Genomic DNA, 21,376 nt, shown 5'->3' with positions numbered 1-21,376 from the left:
CAGCTGTTCTGGTTGAGCTCAGCTTGTTGGCAGTGTGGGTGTGGCTCAGTCCTCTCACCCCAATCCCTTGGTGGTGGTTAGTGATGCTAGCCTAGAACAATCCTTGCTCTCAGGGAGCATCAGGAGTGCATTGTCACTTGCCCCCGTTTAGGGAAGCAAATGCCTCGTGGCCTCTTCCCCAGATTCCAGTGCACTTGTGCACAGCCAGCTACATAGCAAGAAGTTATTTAATAGTTTCAGTCTACCGCAAATAGAATAACTTTTCCAAGAAGATTATCCCCTCCTTTCCTCTGGGATGAAGAATTCTACTGGGAAGGCTCAGATGTCTGACAACACTGTGATCTGTCTTTTGAAAGAGAGGCCCTGTGTCTCTAAACGCTCTTGCTTCTCTAATGCAGGTGTTTATGTGGTGGCATTCTGCCATGATGGCACAGCAAAGTTCATTGTCCTGAAGCTTTCCTTTTGCTATAAAAGAACGCCCCCAGGCCCCAAACATTAGCACTCTAGCATTATGCAACATGGCATCAGACCAAATGGCAAGCATGTCATTAAAAAACACACGTGCCAAAGCCGTGTCTAAAAGTTGTTTGGAATACAGCGGACTCCCTGTAATCCACTCCACCGAATCTGAACTCCACTCTATGCAGCATTTTTTAACATACTTCTTCACTGCTAACTTATTCTGACCATGGTAAGTAGACACAGATTTAGTACTGCAGTGCGCAAATGTTGTGCATTAAAAAGCTGTATTAACATAAGGCGAAATCCTGCAGCCATTAATCAACCCTTATTCAGGAAGAAGCCAAGAGGACCTTTGCCTGCATAAAAATTGTATGACTTGGCCTATAATATATAATCATCTCAATTATACCACATAACCCTATTGAACTCATTGAATTTTACGGACTCAAAATGGTTGCACAGGTATAAATGTATGATGGAATTGGCTGTCAATATTCAACATTTCTTTGGAGCAACTTTATCAATGGAATCCAGCCATCATCCCTTATTGGCTTTTCAGCTCTGATCTGTGGGAGGAGGCAGAAGGCGCTGCTGAGGAACTGGTCCTATGTTCATAGTGTAAATAATAAAAATAAAAACTAAGAAGTCTGAGTCTATAGGCACCCCCCACAAGAAACTAGCCCATTGCAGAAGTCCAAACTCTTCCTGTACTCAGAAGCTAGGACGATACGTCTGGATTTGCAAAACAGAAAAGAAACAACAGTTTTCAATGCCTAATGTGCACATTGGGCCTGACTTCCCTCTCCCTTTATACCAGTGTCAATTAAGAAGAATTCAGCTGGAGGCAATGGAAGGATACTGTTGCAAAACTGGTACAAGTGAAAGGTGAATCGGGCCCATTATTTTCATAGTACTAACCCTCATCTAAATGATCAGCATTCAGCTCCTGAGGGATTCAAGAAAAAACAAGACCACATGTGTGCACAGCCCTGCATGTCAGAAACAGCCAAACTCAGGAAGTGCTAAAATAGTTATAGCTGACAGTGATTCTGGATGTGAAGTTGGCATCTTTGGCTTAAACTCATGGTCTTGAAATGTAATATCATTCCAGGGTGTTTGAAAATGATTTATCTACCCTGAATGTACCCTTGCTTCAAACTACCTTTTGTTTCATAATACAGGGCCAAATAATGCAGTCCTTACTGAAAGCCCTATGCTCCTCTTGATACAAGGCACAGAGGAAACATGGGATGATATCCCTGCACGTGGCAGATTCAGAATGTGTGTGTTTGGGGGTGGAAGGGAGCAGTCACTCCACAGCATTACCTACCCTGTATGGGCCAAAGGAAGACTTTCTGCAGATCTTTGCATGATCATTTTCTTCAGGTAAGTGTCAAGCAGGTAGTGGGGACAGGACCAGGGAAAAGCCACCCTACTCAACATTTTTCACTGTCTAATAAATGGTATTTCCAATAGATTTTTGAGGCAGCAGAGGCTAACGCCAGCATGAATATTTTGTGCTTATGAGGAAAATCTGAATGTTCTTTGCAAGCTCCTTATGTCTCTTAGGCTCTTGCTCTAATAATAATTTTTTTCTGTCTTTTAAAAACAATTAATGTTCATAAGATTAAAAATAGAAGCACATCACTCACGTTAAAGGCAGTTTTCACATTCAGTTTGTAGTAGTATCAGTATAAATGAAAATAATTGTACAGAGAATGGGCTTTCCATTTTGCAGAGGATTTCAAAATTTGTTCATGTTCCAGTTTCATAAACTTTGAAATTTTCCAAAGGAAAATTTGAATTCCAATTTTTTTTTCTTTTTTTTGGTTCAGAATGATTAAAATCTTTCATTTTGGCATAACTGAAATATTCTCTTTTTGACTTAAAAAAAAACAACAATTGAAATAAGCCATTTCAAGAGGAAAAATCAAAATGTTTTGTTCCAATAATGTCAAAAAGTCCATTTTTTAAATTCAAAATGAAATTTTGGCAAAATTGATATGATTTTGCAAAACATTTCAATTTCAAAAGAACTGTATTTTCCAATAGAAAATCGTTCCATCAAAGTTTTTCCTAACAGCTCTATAAAGGAATTTGTATTTGATGACTCCTGATGACTGTTTTAGCTCTGATCACTGCATTGGTGAATCAATCTAAGCGTATTAATGGTTTTAAATGTATCATTTTTAATGAAAAAATGGTTTGCAAGTCATTTATCTGAGTAACACAATATTGCATACAACATTTTATAACAATGTTTAATTTCTTTCTTTCCTTTTTGTTTTGTTTGTTTTAATTAAAAACCTAAGGATGACTGGAACTCGTGTTGGCTAACCTTCAGACTTGAGTCATTCATTCTTCTTGAGATAAACAACTGGTCCCACTAAATTACCTAATCCAGCTGTATTTAGAAAAACAGGTGCAACCAAACCTTCCCAGACATCAGAGTTTTATGTCAGAACGTGAAACACTTGCAAATAATGATTTCACCCCTGGATGTAGAACCAATTCATTTGAGTTCACACATGATGTGGGAATTCATAAAGGCAGATTCTCAGCTGGTGTAAATTGGTGTAACTCCATTGAAGTCAGTGGAGCCAATTTAAGCCAGCTGCAGCTCTGGCTCAGAGTCTCTTAACAACACAACAATATTTCTATGTTTGAAGTAAAAGCAATTGAACGTAAAAAGCCCGAACATGCTCTAGTTTAATAAAAAAATGATGGCCACTGAGATTAGTGTATACACACTCATTCATTCATTCATTCATTCATTGCTTATAAGACAGCCTCTCACTAATAGATAGTAACAGTGTGATAGCATCAAGGAAATGCACAACACATTTTGTGGATGGGTGTTTTTCCTAAGGGACTGTATGATTATTCGGTTTATCATTTTCTTCAGAGAGGCAAAACCTTAATTCTTATTTGCTTGCTTGTCAGTTTGTTGGTCTTGAAAGTAAAAGACGTTTTGCCAAAACAAGCTCATGGAGACAGATGCAATGCCATCAGCCTTAGGAAACTGATACAGCAAAGTACGTAATGTCAATGGGACTTAAGCATGTACTTAAAGTAAAATATGGACAGAAGCACTTTACTGAATAGAAATGAGATTACTCTCATCTAAGCAAATGCTTAATATTTTGCCGAATTAGGGTTTCCGAACCTAACAGCTCTGAAAGGAAGACTATCCCACTGGTGAAAGTTGGGCTTTTCTAGTTAAGTTTGTCTGACAAAGGGTGCAGGTAAATGTACAGATTACTTGTTTAAGTAGATATGTTGGAATAACAAAAACATTACTAATACTAAAGTCTGAGGGTGATGTGCTGTGCTTTAAGAAATACATCTGCTAGGCTTATGGCATTACAATTGCTGCTAGTTCCTTTTTTTCTTTAACAAAATGCAAGATCTATAGATAATTGCTCTGAAGGCTGGAGGCGCTCAACACCTGGCAGGCTAGGCACAGGACAAATATTACATGGGTCTCCACGCACTGTTCCTGACTTTGCAGGCCCAAGGAAGTGGTTCAGTCTACATGCCTGCTGATCTCAGACCACTCTGCTGAGATTGGTAACAAATCAGTGCCAGTAGTAGTGATAGCTTCTGTGATGAGAACCTAGATTTAAACCTCCAATGCATTTCACATTGAATAGGTTATGAGATAACCTTCCTGTGGTTATAATATCCACACTGGATCTCCATAAGGGACTTAGAGGTAAACACCTTCATATTCCCTGAGCCACTCAGTCCCCCGTAGCCTGTACATTCTGCTTTCTTAATGGACACTAAACCAGTGGAGGATTGATGTAGGAAAACTCTGCTCTATCACTACTTCTCCCACAACATGCCTTTCACACAAGGGGAGTGCGGAGAATGAGAAGGGGACACAGGCACAGGCCTGCCTACAACTCAGTTATTCCCAACAGAGAATTTCTCCATGCTGGGGGTATTCTCTGCTCAGAATTTGTTGCCAGATTGCATTCCCTTTATACTACTTGAGTGTTGTAAAGAAGCCATAATGCACTGGACAACCTGGCCCCTTATTCTTACAAATAGTGGAACAAATTTAGGCCTGAGCTGGATATATGTACTGCAGAGGCCCCCAAACACCACAGAGCGAAGGGGAGCGGGTGGGAAGGAGGATCTGATTCTCACTCCCCACTGAAACAATGGAGATGCTGCTATCCTACAGTCCCACGTCATTGGAGTCATGGAAAGGCATTCTGGGATGGGGCATAGAAGTCATCCGCACATTTTAGCACACAACATGCATGCTGATGCAGCTTCATCTTCCTCCATCCTGTGCAAATTAATGCCCCTCCTTCAGGATTAATCTGCATGAAGGATTTGGGAGGGGGGAGTTCAATTTAACACTGTTTTTGCAAGATTAATGTGTCCTGTTTACAGGAAGAGAGGGGTAACTACTTGGTCTAGACCCAGAATTTGACCCAAATTCTTTAAATACCCAAAACTGTTTACATTGATTAATTTAAATAATCTGTGCTGCTTGCAGACAAGAGTATCTGATGAGTGACACCAGGTAGAAGTTGTCTTCAAATGCATCTGCCTAATTAGTATTGTACAAACCAATATATATTATTAATTATAATTTTCGTCTCCTTTATTTACTGATAATCTTCAAAATATGGCAATCAGAGAGTACAGAATTGGAATAATAATACTACCTTTACTTGCATAGTAGATAGGTGACAATAGTATGTGGTTATGTTTGCTGCACCATATTATTAAACACTGAGGACCAAAATATGCTGTTATGCTCATACAACCCCCATTGACTTAAAGGCTTTGTGCAGCGTGATTGAATATAAATCTAAATATGTATCTTGCATATCATATTGTGCCTGCTTATTAATGCACAATCAAACCTGGACTGCAGAAAGGCAAGAAAGGATTGATTTTAAATTGTTTTATTGTGGCCTTTTCAGGAATATTTCTTTGGGTTACCCAGGCTGTAATACCTAGTTCCTTCTACTGATTCTAGAAAAAGAAAAATGGCAGAGTTCATGATGTGACTGGAACACTTCAATGGGACTACATCTCCTTTATGCATATGTAAGCCACACACCTCCTGGGTGTGGTGCTCTGTCCCATTTAGTGGCACCAAGACCACTTAGAAAGAGAGTTAAATGACTCTGTGCTACATCCTTAGCTGAGAGCCAGTTGGCTTTTAGCTCATACTGTAGAGCAGTGGTTCCCAAATATTAACAACCCTTGAACCCCTTTCACTAAAATGTGATATCTTTTGAACCCCCTCCTAAAAATGAATATTTCCAGGGATTTATGTTTAAATCTTCTCAGTGTGATGCTAACAACCAACAAACTAGAAAATGAGACGATTCACTCACCTCTCACTGAAACAAAACAGCACTCCAGAGAGAATGACTTGGTATCGAATTACTGAGGCACCTTAAGGCTGCTACATTGACTACAATGTGGTTCTAGCTGGTTTGGGGCACAAACACCTTTTCTTCCGCCACCAGGTCCATCCCTAGGGGGGTGCCCCAGGAGGGACAAATTAGCCTGGACCACCCTCCAGGTACAGTGTGGCCTCTTGCTCACTCTGCCCCACATGCCACGCAACTTCCCATGTCTGCCAAGGACAGGGGTCCGAGCTGCCGCCTGCGCGCCTGGGGTCCCAGCTGTCTCGCTGCCCGCGACAAGGCACAGGCTACTGGCCCCATGCCAGGGTCTGGGCTGCTGGCTCTGCACTCCGCGGGGCTCACGCTGCTGACCCCCGCTGACTGCTGGGGCTTGTGCTGCTAGCCCCAACTGCCCGGCCCCGCGCACCATCGGGCTCGGGCTGCCAGCCCCAACTGCCATGGGCTCAGGCTGCCGGCCCCGCGCTGACCGGGGCTTGGCTGCTGCCTCTGCAACCGGGGCCCACCTGCTGCCTCTGAGGGTCCTCTGGCTGCCATTCAGGACATTTTTCTGGTGAACCCCCTGTAACATTGTGCCAACCGCCAGGGGTTCGCAAACCCCAGTTTGGGGAGCCACTGCTGTAGAGGCTCATGCACTAAGTTCCAGAGGTCCCTGGTTCAGTCCCACCCGCTGACGATGGCGTTACTTACATAAAAGTACATCGTTAGAGAAGCAGTGCAATCCAGTGGTTAGAGCGCAGAACTGGGAGGATGGGACAAGATTATAGTTTCTACTATCTCCAGCTCTGCCACAGACTTGCTGCATGACCCTTGGGCAGGTCACCTTCTCCATCTGTGCTTCATTTTCCCTATCTTTAAAATGCAGATAATAATACCTTTCTCACCAGAGGAATGAATTAGTAAATGTTTGTCAAGGGGTTTAATATCCTTGGAGGAAAGATGTGCTGGAAGTGTCCATTTCAAAGCATACTATTCTCCATTGTATAAAATGAAAATTGAAGGGCTGAAGGAAGAAAATCTAGTATGCTTAGCTGTATTCAGGGGCGGCTCTATGTATTTTGTCCCCCCAAGCACGGCAGTCAGGCAGCCTTTGGCGGCATGCCTGCAGGAAGTCCGCCAGTCCCGCGCCTTCAGCGTACCCGCCGCCAAATTGCCGCTGAAACTGCGGGACCAGCAGACATCCCGCAGGCATGCCGCCGAAGGCTGCCTGACTGCCGCCCTCACGGCAACTGGCAGGCCGCCCCCCGTGGCTTGCCGCCCCAGGTACGCGCTTGGTACGCTGGTGCCTGGAGACGCCCCTGGCTATATTAATATTATTTGCAAAGAAACATTACACAACGTGACTGGTTTAACATAATGAAGATTAATTAAACTGAGGCGTCTCTTCAAATCACCTTTAATGTGCCACTGTTAGTAATAGTTTAGATTAAAATAATTAATGAATATTTGTATAACAGTGTAAACTCATTATAGACTTGTGGAATCTCTCGCACCTGAAGCTCATTGTTCTTAGCTGACAGTGAAAGCCCTGCTGGTGTAAACAAAAATCATTTCACATAATCGTGGCTCTGAATAGTCTTATCCCCGTTAATAGCTTTGGTTGTTTATTATTTGTGTAATTTACAAGTTTATACTGATTTTATAGCGTAACAGAGATGCTCGCGTTGCTGCACTAACAATTTTAGAAACATACAAGATATTATATAATAAAATATAAACACAGTAAAATAGTAGCCAATAAGGTCAGTCATAGCAGTCCTAATTACCCAGTGAGCACGGAGGACCAATACGCAGGGTATGTGCTTAAGCACGAGACTGAAAAGAGCCTTATTGTAATTGTTAAGGGCTCATCTTCCATTCACTTAGTCCCATGAATGATTTTATTTACCAGTGTAGGTGTTTGCAGTTGTACAAGTTGGCCCGGGACCCTGGGTACTTACTTAGGTGGCTAGCCCCTGCTGAAGTCCACGCTGCCACACCTTCACTGCTATTGGTACACTAGCTTGCTAGATTAAAGCTAGTGTTTCTACATGTGCTGCCATGCCATCACACATCTGACTGCAGTGCAGATATACCCAAAGCGTGAATATAGCTATATAAGTACACTGCACCTGGAAATCTCCAAGGACTCTGCTGTAAGCAGGATAGCCAGCCATTTCATGTTCAATACATTTCCCGAGCGAGAGCATATACTTTGCTCTCTCCTAGAGACTTACCTTTTGTTCGGTTGTCCTTTTAATCTAAAATAAGGGTCGTTTAGCCCAAAAGTATCTATTTACAGGGAAACAGAAAACAAATAGTCAATACATTTGAGAATATCACCGTTGGTTCACAGTTGGCAAACAGGAAAAAAAATGCACTGAACAAATTATTCACTGGGAAAAAAAATCAATACTTTCTAGTAACGATATGATTTAATCATTTTTATGTGGATTGTATGAAAGACGCCATACAAAATATGGCTACATTGTCCTGGAATTAAGGACATTATTTCAAGATGGAAGAAGGAAACAAAAATAAAATTGAGGGATAACTTTTCCACAAAGTTTCTCAAGTGGGAATTTGAACTCTTTCTCTCTTACACATAAACACAGATTTCCCAGCTTAACTGCCTGTGCTCCTTTGCTGTGGAGTGTGTGTTATCTGATACCTCAGTTCTCCCAGCAGGCAGGGGGATACTTTGCTTATGGCTCCACCCCTAGCCTCTCTGTCGCCAGTATGAGAGAAGAAGACAGAGAAATAGAAATCACTTGGAAAGGAACTAGATAGAAAAAAATAAGTGCAGAGAAAATGGAACGGCAATAACATTTTCCAAGGTAAAACTGACTTTTGTTCATGTGGTTATTTTTTCTACAACAGTGCTTCTACTCCTTAATTTGTTAAACGCTGAACTGTATTTTGGAAAAAGGGGAAGGAGATCTTCTGACATGGCATAAGGTTCTAAAAGTTTGCAGATTTTACTATTTAAACTGTGATTTGTACTCTTTTTAGGCACCTCAACAATGCAGCTGAGGTCTAAATATGTGCCTGTGAAAGTGGAATCCCAGAGATAGTATATGTTAGCAAGGTCATTGCCGTTAACTTCTGGGATTCCAGTTAAAGCATGAAGTGATAAAGATTTATTTCATAACAATACTGTAGTTGTGTAAAATTCATGACATCCAGAGTGGGTTTGGAATAATGCAGAATCTAAATATAGAGAAGCTGGAGTCTTGTGCTGAAGTGTAGCTTTTGAAAACGGATACGAAAAGCTTCTTGACTAAAAAAGATTTTGTTTTAATGGTTTTAGGAGTTCTATTCCAGCTGGTTTAGCAAATTGTATAATATTTTATTCTTCAACATCTTTTAGCCTAATCCAAACACACCATTCTGTAGTTACTACAATGGGAAGCAAATAATGTAGAAAATATATTACATGATAACACATGCTTACAACAAATGAAGTAGTTTGTGTATTTTAAATATGATCTAAAAGTGCCTCAAGAACCCAAAATGTCATTCTGTAGAAGATGTGTGCACTGTAATTAGGGTTGTGAACTATTTTGGTGACACAGCCTTACATGGGGCCCATCTAAGCATCTGAAGCAAAAAAGTTTATGAACTTTTAACTTTCCCTTTGCAATACCAAATGCAGAGGAGTTTAAACATCAGTACTTCCAAACGGAGAAATATTTTCATCCAATTTCTTGCAGCATTGTAAAAGGCATCTTAAATTTAAAAGCTGTTTTCCCCATGTATCTCTCTCTTTTTGTTTAAAATACTTGCATAATAGAGCTGTTTCAAAAGGGGTGAGGGGGAAATGGCACCACTGGAGAAATGATGAGAAGTCCAATTTTTGGCTACTTTCTATGAAAAGTGGATTATTACCTTCACCGTTTTTCTTCACTTGTTTGTCAGGCAACATTTAATTTTCATCTCAGTAAATGTCCCACTTCTATTTTTGACTACATAAAAAGCTTTTTTTTTTTTTTTTTTTTTTTTCCTGAAAATAGCTCCGGTGAAAAAGAACACAAAATGAAAGTAATTTGTAAAATTTGTGCCTAAAAGTTGCAAAAGTTATGCTCCACTTTTACTTTCACTATTATACAAAATTCGGTACCAAAGGGAATAGCATTTGTTTTTTATTGTAAAAGTATTTGCTTATATTTGTGCAAAACAGAAAAGGCCAATAACATTTTTGCTCTTTTTCAGCAGGTTCATTTCCTGAGATAGACATTAGTGTATTTATATTTGCTGATTTTGATACTGGAGAGAAAATTATTAAAGCAAACCACAATCTTTGCTTAAGGGTTAGAAAAAATACAGTTGTGTCACTTTGTGCAAAGATACATTTAAACTCAAAGGGGCCTAATTCTTGATCCTTACCCTGGTTTTGCACCTGTGTAACTCTAGGGACATCAGAGGAGATACTTTACATTATTTAAATCAGCCTGAGAGGAGACTCAGGCCTATGCAGCTCATATGTGGGCGATTTTTGATTCCTGGGAATATTGACATCACTAATTGTACCGCTGTCCTGATGAATGGCATGTCATAGTAATGGCACTCGAATATTTTGTCTTGCTGAATCATTTGGGTTGATAACTAAAAAGAATTGTGTATGCATGTATATGTATGGAAGGTTGGTTTGGTCCTCTTTAGCATTGTTTATCTTTAACGTTACTCATTGCTCGTAAGATAAAGATATAGATATATCAATGTGCTTTCTACTTGCTCTAGATTGTTTAGTCATAAGAGCCCACCGTAAAATGGAAGTAGTCTTCACGGTTGCACTCCCTGAGAGCCAGAAGTATCTGTGTCATAAATGGATTGAGAGCATCATGTCTGCACATATGTACTGTGGGGTGCATTAACTTTATTGTAACAGATATGACAGACCACCTTAAATACAGCTATAAATTGTATATTTTTGTGGGAAATATTCCTTTGTTTTAAAGAATGAAATAAGTTGGTTTCACATATTAAAAAGAGGAAAACTTTTTTTTCTCTCTGCTGCAGTGTAAATCTGCTCGGTTACCCTTCTCCAGAAGGGTGGGTGTAGCCCAGAGAATTTGGCCCATTGTGTGAGCAATGTGTTGTATTTCCAATGTTTCCACTATTTAGGGCTCAAAATAGTTTTCTTGTGGCTTTGGCTGTGCAGCCACAAGGACAACTTTCAGTGCATAGCTATTGTAAGAGGTTAGCCCTAACTCCACAGCAGAAAGTGGAAAAGTCGACATCTAACTCAGCGTTTTGTCAACTAATGAGTATGATGCGGCACGTTAGACCTCCCCACCATTCCATATATGAATGTGTCCCACCCAGATGTCAGACACTTTCAAAATTGAGCATGCTCAGGAGAGTATCTTGATATTTGGGAGTGACAACCAATAACCTTGGAAGTTATACACACTGGGTTCTGTGCCTGACACACAATGTACTACACATTTAGAGGAACCATAAGGTATGCAAGTTGCTACTTTCACTGAGAGGTCGATAATGCGACATCCAGTGGCCAGTTGCTGACGTTGGTGAATTTGCACAAAGCACGAAAAACACCAAAGTTTAACAGGAGCACCACGTGAAGGTTGTTGTCTTGCTCCCAGGTATGCAAATGAATAAATCTGTAGTGACTTAAAAATCTGTCCGCAGAGCTTAAACCTTAAATAAAGGGGAAAAAACCCTGATAATGAGCTACCTGAGTATAATAATAAAACAGCAGAAGTTTATAGTGATGTGAGATTAATTTCCCTTGTATATTACAGTTTTCTATAACTTCTGTTTCATGCTCCAGCATTTCTGTTCTCAGTGATTTAGAGCACAGGTTCACAACCTGGTTGACACAAACAGCTCCAGGTACAATTCTGACCACCCTCCTATTCCTTATAGCCAGAAGGGAGTGGGTCTTAAAATTCTGGGAAGTGTTGTTATAACATGGGAACACGGTATAGAAAAGGTTGAGAACTGCTGATTCAGAGTTAATAGAAGTGAGAGTACACCACGGTTCTCTCCGTGAAAGCTAAAAGGAGTGTAAAATGAAGGATGATCTATGCAGTGAACAACATTGGATAGATATTCTGAGGAATCAAGCAATTTTAAATTCCTCTCTCTGGTATTTCCTCTGTGAGAGTGTTTTATTTTGAGTTAAGCAAATGGGACATTTTGTCTGCTCTTCCAGGAAGTTTTTCTCCTCTTCAAGGACCACATCCAATTAACAGTGTTTTGCTCCAGCAAGATTCTTTCTTTAATGGCAGTTGGATCATGCTGTAATACAGAAACTTGAAACAGTATTCAAACAAAGGGTCCGCTTGTTGGTAGCTTCTTCTGTGACCTACTCTGTCCTTGGTCCTCTCCACATCATTTCCCATGGCTTTGATTAGTATTTTTATGCTTACAACTCTCAATCTACTTGTCTACCTCTATCTCTGTTCAATCTTGCACTTTCACCACCTTTCAGACATAGCAACATGGATATCTCATCAACAGCTCATGCACTTTCCTCTGTGTTCTTTTCAGTGCGGAGAAGACCGTTGGTGCTCAACTGAGAATAGTCATATTAATCTTGCCATAACGTTCCCTGTTTATAACATCTTCATTAATATATCAGTGTTTGATCGCGTGCTTGGTCCAAGTCATTTTTCCAGTCAATTAATAATAGAAAGTTTGTGGCTTTAACTTTATTCATAGATATAACATTAACTTTCCCTCCACTGATCTGCAACCTCATTTGAATACCTAGTATCACACATCTGTAGCATCAGCGCACAAGGACATGCTGTTGCACATCCTTTCCCTTACTGTTCAGTGAGCTGTGTCATTTGTCATTCAACATCAGATCACCAGCAGGGAGGCAATGATAGCAACAATAATGTGGAAATGCTGTCTAGTAATGCAAGCAAAACTATTTCCTGGCTTTTTTTTTTCTTCACATTTGGATAGGTCACAGGGACATAACAGGACTTTTCGTATTGCTCCAACTAACTTTAAAAGGAGTTTGTTATACTTTGTGGTTCTGTTCTGCAAGAGCATCCGCATTGACCATTATAGAACTCAGGGGCCATGCGCTTGATAAGATAATATCCCATAGTACCCCCTAATTCACCACAGATGAGTGGTAAACATTTTACTCCATATTTTGAAAACACCTGTTGTACGTGTAGGGGGAAAAGAAAGTCTAAGACATACTAAACCTCTATATTTACTTTCTTGCTGGGAAGTAGTTACTCGTCATGTATTTTGCTTGTTTTCATCAAGCAGTGAATCGTGGGGTTACCTGAAAAGATTAAATGGATAAAAAGAAGAAAAGCAGCTCCCTCCCTATTCCTTAAGCTCTCCTCAAAAGTTGGTCCTATTCCTCTGCGCAGACACCTAAAAAGTGACGGTTCCTCCCCACCATAACACTTGTAGATATAAGTGATATGTTTGCCCTTCCCATCTTGGTATACTGTTCCCCTCAGCCAAAACAGAAATGTATTGTTTCAAATTCCTCTCCCCTCCCTCGCCCCTATTCCCCAAATAGACAGCAGTGAGAGGGAGTATGTTTGTAGATTCATAGATTCCAGGGCCTGAAGGGTGCATTGGGATCATCTAGTCCAGCAGTTCTTAACCTGGGGTGCATGCACCCTCTGGGAGTGCGAGATGCCCTTTCTGGGGGTGCGAGACATGCCAGATTTTTTTAGAAGGTAAATCATCGAAAACACAAACTAAGCACAAGCACATAAGTACAACTACTTTGTTTAATCAAACTTATGTATTTATTAACATTATACATTTTTAACTATTACTGTAATATACAAACTAAAATATATCTAGGTTTAAGGGGTGCGAGAACATATTTTTTAGCTTTAAGTGGTGCGAGAACATATTTTGATTTTTGATAAGGGGTGTGAGAACATATTTTGAGAACCAAAGGGGTGCAGGCCGCAGTAAAGGTTAAGAACCACTGATCTAGTCTGACCTCCTGTATAACACTGGGCAGAGAACTCCCTCAAAGTAATTCCTAGGGCATATCTTTTAGAAAACCATCCAATCTTGATTTAAAAATTGTCAGTGATGGAGAATCCACTATGACCCTTGGTAAATTGTTCCAACGGCTAATTACTCTCACTGTTAAAATGTATGCCTTATTTCCGATCTGAATTTGTCTAGCTTCAACTTCCAGCCATTGGGTCATATTATACCTTTCTTTGCTAGGCTTAAGGCCTATTATTCAGTATTTGTTCCCGATGTAGATATTTGTAGACTGCAATCAAGTCACTCCTTAACCGTCTCTTTGTTAAGCTAAACAGATGATTGAGCTCCTTGAATCTGTCACTATAAGGCATGTTTTCTATTCCTTTAGTCATTCTTGTGGCGCTTCTCTGAACCCTCTCCAATTTATCAGCATCCTCCTTAAACTGTGGGCAGCAGAACTGAACACAGTATTCCAACAGCAGTCGCACGAGTGCCAAATACAGAGGTAAAATAACTCTCTACGTGAGATTCCCATTTAGGCATCCCAGGATTGCATTTTGGTCATAGTGTCACATTGGGAGCTCTTGTTCAGCTGATTATTCACCATGACCCCCAAATCTTTTTCAGAGTCACTGCTTCCCGGAATAGAGTCCCGCATCCTGTAAGTGGGGCCTACATTCTTTCCCCCCTGATGTATATATTTACACTTAGCCCTATTAAAACCCATATTGTTTGCTTGCGGTCAGTTTCCCAAGAGCTTGAGATCGCTTTGAATCAATGAGCTGGCCTCTTCATTATTTACCACTCCCCCAATTTTTGTGTCACCTGCCAACTTTATCAGTGATGATTTGATGTTTACTTTCAAGTCATTGATAAAAATGTTAAGTAGCATAGGGCCAAGAACCAGTCCCTGTGGGACACGACTGGAAACACTTGTTTGATGATGATTCCCCATTTACAATTATATTTTGAAATGTATCTGTTAACCAATTTTAAATCCATTTAATGTGCGCCATGTTAATTGTATATGGTTCTAGTTTTTTAATCAAAATGTTGTGTGGTACCTAGGCAAATGCCTCACAGAAGACTCGAGTATATTCCATCATCACTATTACCTTTATCAACCAAACTTGTAATCTCGCCAAAAAAAAATCAAGTTAGTTTGAAAGAGTCTATTTTCCATAAACCCATGTCAATTTGCATTAATTACATTACCCTCCTTTAATTCTTTATTAATAGAGTCCCAAAACAGATGCTCCATTGTCTTGCCGGTATTGATGTCAGGTTAACAGGCCTCTACTTACCCAGGTCATCCAATTTACCCTTTTTTTAAATTGGCACATTAGCTTTCTTCTAGTCTTCTGGAACTTCCCCAGTGCCCCAAGACTTGTTGAAAATCAGCATTAATGGTCCAGCAAACTCCTCGGCAGGCCCTGTAAAAACTCTTGGATGCAAGTTATCTGGGCCTGCTGATTTAAAAATATCTAACTTTAATAGCTTCTGTTTAACAGCCTTCATACCATACTACTGAAATGGAAAGAGTGTTATCAGCATATGATGGAACTATATTTTCCCCCAAATACAGATCAGTAATATTCATTGAGCACATCTACCTTTTCTGCATTGTTATTGATAATTCTACCACTTCCATCTAGTAATGGACCAATACTATTGTCAGGATTCTTTTTGATCCTAATATATTAAAAAAGCTCCTTAATACTGTCCTTAACTCTGCTGGTCATAGAGTTCTTCTTGTGTCCCTTTGCTTCCCTTAGCAATTTCCTACAATTCCTAATTTCTGATTTATATTCTTTACTATCAACTTCCTCTTTCTTCCATATGTTTATATATATATAGTTGCTTTCACCTTCCCTCTAAACCAGGTCATTTTTTTAACCAGTATGGCCTTCTTTCTCAGTTGGCTGATTGCCGCTTTTGGGGCATTTAATAAGGCGATCTTAAATTATTCCCAATTATCATTCACATTTTTCTGATTAAATTCTTCCTCCCAGCTGATTTATCTCATAATTGTTTTCAGCATTATGAAACTGGCTCTATTAAAGTACCAGGTATATATATTACTAGTATGAACTTTATTCTGCTTCCACAGTATAAATGTGATCAAATCATGATCACTTGTACCTAAGGTTCTGTGATCAGTTCTTCTTTATCTGTTAGGCCAAGGCCTAATAAAAAAGTCTCTTGTGTTGGCTACAACCCTTTTTGAGTTAGGAAATTGTCATCTATAACCTGTAGAATATCAAGGATGTTTTAGTACTGGCAGCATGAGACCTCCAGCATATGTCACTCATATTGAAGTCCCCCATGATTACATAGTTTTCCCCCCCTACACATTATATATAGGCATGTAAGGAGGCAGTCATTCTGTTCCCATTTGTGATTTGGTGGTCTGTAGCAGACATCAACTTTAATACCCCATCTTGTGCTCCCTGATGACTCAGAAACAGGTAATGCCATTTTTGATAGAGTGCCACACCTCCTCCCCTTTTGCCCACTCAATCCATCCTAAATAGTGTATAGCCATTGATTTTTACTATCCAATAATGCATATCCTCCCACCAGATTTCAACTAGATTGAATTTATGCTCATAAATGAGAAATTCCAATCTCCCCTATGCTATCCTATCCTCCCCACACCCTTCTGATTCTAAGCTGAAGTGAGGAATACCCCATCCTGATCTTGCAAAAATCCACCTGTTACTTAACATGGTTGTAAAATGGTTTAGAACAGGGATCGGCAACCTTTGGCACGCGGTTCCCCAGGGTAAGCACCCTGGAGGGCCTGGCCAGTTTGTTTACCTGCCGCGTCAGCAGGTTCGGCCGATCGCGGCTCCCACTGGCCGCGGTTCGCAGCTCCAGGCCAATGGGAGCTGCAGGAAGCGGCGCGGGCTGAGGGATGTGCTGGCCACCCTTCCTGCAGCCCCCATTGGCCTAGAGGGGCGAACAGCAGCCAGTGGGAGCCGTGATTTGCCGAAAATGCCGACACAGCAGCTAAACAACCGGCCCGGCCGGCCAGGGTGCTTATCCTGGTGAGTCGCGGGCCAAAGGTTGCCGATCCCTGGTTTAGAAGATGTGTAATGCAAACACGTTAACTATTTTTAAACTGTTTCCCCCCCCCGCCTCCCCCGGCCACCAGCAGTTTAAAAGTTCAATTTAAACAATGCAGTCATTTTAGGAGTCACAGGAAGGCCAAGTTTTTATAATTCAGTAACCTTTTTGTAGACAGTTTCTTTGCAATTCAAACATCATATTTAGTTATCAAACTGCTAGTTTCCAGGCAAACAAAAAGAAATGCAATGTTCATATTCAAAATATGAAAAGAAGATCAGAATAATATAACTTGAAATGTACATGTTGCTTCTAATAATTTGGGGCCTGATCTTATCATTGATTTCAATGGGCTTTGGATCAGGCCCTGTGGCATTGTATTAATAATAAATATTGATAATAATTGTTATTACTGTAGCACCTAGTAGCCCTAGTCATGGACCAGGACCCCATTTGTGCTAGGCGCTGTACAAACATAACAAAAAGACGGTCCCTGAGTTAGCCCCAGTATGAAGGGGGCATAGACTGTATTATATGACTGACAGATGATTTTAAGAGACATCTGTCACAGTAATCTGTCCTCTTTACTAAGACTGGAGGAATCTATTAGGAAATGGAGCTGAGATCATCAGAAAACATTTGCCTGAGTTTAGGAAGCAAGAATAAGATTTTTATAAATGTGCATTTGCTTCTGCATAATCTGGACTCTCAATTACCGATTAAATGTTTGTATGACTAGATGTTTAAGTAGTGATTTCCATGCAAATTACTACAATTGCATGCCTGCATTTCTAAAAGTCTGGGCCTGTGAGTATGAAAAATAGTAGATCGACTTCTTTTTGGAATTCAAACGGTTTCTGTCAACAATACATTCAGGATGACTTGAATCCACTTGTTGCATGTTTTATATTGACCTAGTTATATTATTCATGATGGAAGTTCTGAGACAGGCGTGAAGAAAACATATTAAGTACTGCACTAGAGATCAGCCCATCTGATCTAAATTGATATACACTTGTCAGAGGTGGTCTACTATTTTTTGTGACAGAGCTTTTGTAAGGGCTTTAAGAATATACAAAACTTGAATTAATGTTTATAAAATGTCATTTCTAACTCCCTGTTGACTGGAAGGACGTAGTCCAGGTTCCACTCATTTGGTCTTTGGACACTTGACATTGTCAACATTTTTCTCATTGAATAATTCTTTGCCTCTACTGCAGAACAAGGAGAGAAACTTTCCTCTCACCTGCTGGAATATACTCACCATTGGCTTGCTCCAAAATATTGAGGATACTCTTCGAAATAATACTTTGCCTTCAGAGATGCTATGTGGTTCAAGCACTGTGCTAGGGTTACCATATTTTGTGCCTCCAAAAGGAGGACACTCCATGGGGCCCCGCCCCTTCCCCAAAGTCTCCGCCCCCTCCCCTGCTTCCCGCGAACATTTAATTCGCGGGAAGCCTGAAGCAGGTAAGAGGGGTGTGGGGGGAGGAGGCGCGGCCCAGCCTGGGTCGGCTCGGGCCCTGGGGTGCCGGCCCCGGGCCCGGCTGACCACCCCCGGCCCGCCCAGCACTGCCGGTCCCTGGCCCCCGACCGAGCACCGCGCACCCCCTGGCGGCCCAGCACCGCCGGTCCCCGGCGGCCCAGCGCACCCCCCGGCCGCCCAGCACCGCCAGCCCCCGCACCCCCCGGCCACCCAGCACTGCCGGCCCGGCGCACCCCCCGGCTGCCCAGCGGCGCCGGATTTTCCTGGACATGTTCGGCTTTTTGGGATTTCCCCCCGGATGGGGATTTGAGTCCCAAAAAGCCGGACATGTCCGGGAAAATCCGGACGTATGGTAACCCTAACTGTGCCCAACGCAACCTTCTCTGTAGGTTTAAATTAAAAATTACATACCTCTTTATGTTTTGTCTCTCCCCCTCACTCCCCAACTTAGAGTACTTTAACCTTCTCCATCAGTAACAGGACTCTGGCATGTTTCTACAACATGCCCATAGTAATTGTATTGCATCTTTCATCAGGCTTTGTAAGACTGTGTTAAGTAACTCTCCAATACGAGTACATTTTGTTTCATGGAGACATGGCTGGCACATGAACAACACCTAAAATGCCTGCTGCCTATTTGTTATTTGCTTTATTAATTAAGCTAAACAAAAGGGTTGGAAAAGGCCCAGCTTTTTTGTTGTTGTTCCATTTTCAGATGGGTTGGCCAAGCCAGAACAATTGTTATCCTAATGGCTACAAAGAAGGTGATGATGCAGCTCCATTCAAAGAGCTGTTCTGCAAAAATAAAAGACATTTTATTTTTTTAATTCATACTTCTAGCAATGATAAAGTACCTCCACAGTATTTTGTAACTATAGTTTAATTTCTGCAAAAATAAATATTAGCATATTATTTTTCCAGCTCTGCATTGGTGCAGAGATGTTGTATCAAAAGGTGGTTGATTACGTTCACTGGCTAAACTACCTCTAGCCTTTTTCTCCACACTTACTAAATTGCAATAGAAACATATGCCTGGGGAATTACTTGAGTCCTCTGTGGGTGTGTCTACACTGCAATTAAACACCCCTGGCTGGCTCACATCAGCTGACTCGCTCCTGAGGCTTGCGCCGCAGAGCTGTAAAATTGTGGTACAGGGACCGTGCAAGGGGGAGGGACCCAGAGCCTTAACTCCAGACAGAGCCCAAACATCGACACTGCAGTTTTATAGCACCGCAGACTGAGCCCCACAAGCCCAAGTCAGCTAACATGCGCTAGCCGTGGGTGTTTAATTGCAGTGTAGACATAGCCTGTGTCTGTCTAGTCACAACATGCTGGGGGAAATCATTCTGCTGAAGACTTCTATTTACACTAGACATAATTCTGAGCCACAGAATTTGGATCTGGATCCAAATTTTTCCAAAGCTCTGGCGTTTGAATCTAAAGCGTAAGTTTGGCACACTGCAGAGGCAGTAGAATGACACAAAATTTAGTTTGGTTGCGTTTTTGATTTAGTTCAATTTCTAATTTACACAAATAAAGTGTGTGGGTCTTTTTGGCTTACTGTTTCATACTGTAATGCTCATATTTTCCTGTCTCTCTAACTCTATTTTCTAATGAATATATTATACTGTGCTGTGAATGTCTACCTTCTTGTGTTTCCCTGCAATACCCTAGCAGCTATTGCGTTGCTATATTTCTTCAAGAAAGGTGTCTGTCCACTTACATTTCAAGGAAATAAGAACTGCAAGAAAAGTACAGGACACAATTTAATTTCATGGGACACCATCCCACAGTTGTTTTGTTTGTGGTACAATAATTACATAATGTATGATTCTTTATAGGATTATTGCTTGGCAACATCCTTTTTTAAAAATGCTACCAAACATTTCTTAGTAGCTCTTTATTAGATTACAGGTAGGGTGTTCAGTAATTTAAGAGAAGTCCTTCATCCGCTGCAGTTTTACAATACTCAGCTTGCCACCAAAAAAAACACAACACAAACTCCTGAGCAGGATGGGCAGGGAAGTTATGGTCAAGCCCTGCTGGCTACCCATTTGCATTGAGTAGTGTTTCATCTATGATGGGAGCCAGTGCTAACTCTCATAACCAGGATTTTCTAAGCTCGTTGGGGTAAATGTAATCCCTCCTTTTGGGTTTGGAAGAGGAAAGCACCCAGTACGTTGTGGGCTCCACCAGAGTCATAGCCTGAGACTGAGTGTCTGAATAGGGGCAGTATGAAACACAGAGGCTGCGGCAGGAGGGTTTAAAGTAGAGCAGGTGGAAAAGGTGTCTCCTCCCACCCTAGCAAATAACTGAAATAGGTAATTTTATGGCCAAACTCTTCATTTTGGAAATACAACCACGATGCCTCCTGTCACTGTAGTTTGGTTGCAGCGTGCCCCATGATCACACTACATCTCCCAGCATGTGCTATAGCCTCCCCTCTTCCTGAGCCATAGTGGTGCTTCATGGGAGTTCCTGGCCCACTATGCATAATGTAGCCAAGCTGGGGAAAACAGTCCATGAGGGAGGAATGAGGCCGCTGAATGCCATCACGCCTGGGGCACCAGTGCAGCATCTTGAAATTGAAAATGTTCCATTTTCCTGCCCCTCCGCCCCCCGTTTTGTCAAAAATCCAATTTTCTGTTGGAAAAAAAAATGAAGTTTTGATAGAAAATATCCACCTTGCTGTAGTATAAAGACTTTTGCCCTTCCCCATCCCCCTTCAGCTCCCTGCTTGTCACCCTCCCTGCTCTCCTCACTGACCCCAGCTCCTCAACACTTCCCACAGCCCCAACCCCCCCCACTCTCCACCCTGATCCTAGCTCCTCTTCAACTCTCCCCCATCCCCACCTCCTCCCACAACCCCTCTCCATCCCCCACCCTGCTCTCCACCCTGACCCTAGCTCCTCTCCCACAGCCCCCCCAACCCCACCCTGCTCTCCACCCTGACCCTAGCTCCTCTCCCACAGCCCCCAACACCCACCCTGCTCTCCACCCTGACCCTAGCTCCTCTCCCACAGCCCCC

At 41.5% G+C, this 21,376-nt stretch overlaps 1 protein-coding gene across 1 annotated transcript in view; it reads left to right on the top strand.

The window, feature by feature from the left end:
- Positions 1–8,569: 8,569 nt before the first annotated feature.
- The window catches only part of SMAD5 (SMAD family member 5), a 39,225-nt gene continuing 26,418 nt past the window's right edge, over positions 8,570–21,376 (top strand). The window contains exon 1 of the mRNA XM_034779196.1: positions 8,570–8,677. The gene's annotated coding sequence lies outside the window, so the exon portion shown is untranslated. The remainder of the gene's footprint in view (positions 8,678–21,376) is intronic.

The sequence above is a fragment of the Trachemys scripta genome, chromosome 8 (assembly GCF_013100865.1).
Source record: "Trachemys scripta elegans isolate TJP31775 chromosome 8, CAS_Tse_1.0, whole genome shotgun sequence".
NCBI lineage: Eukaryota > Metazoa > Chordata > Testudines > Emydidae > Trachemys > Trachemys scripta.
Note: the sequence above shows the minus strand (reverse complement) of the source record. Positions and strands in the feature narration are given on the sequence as shown.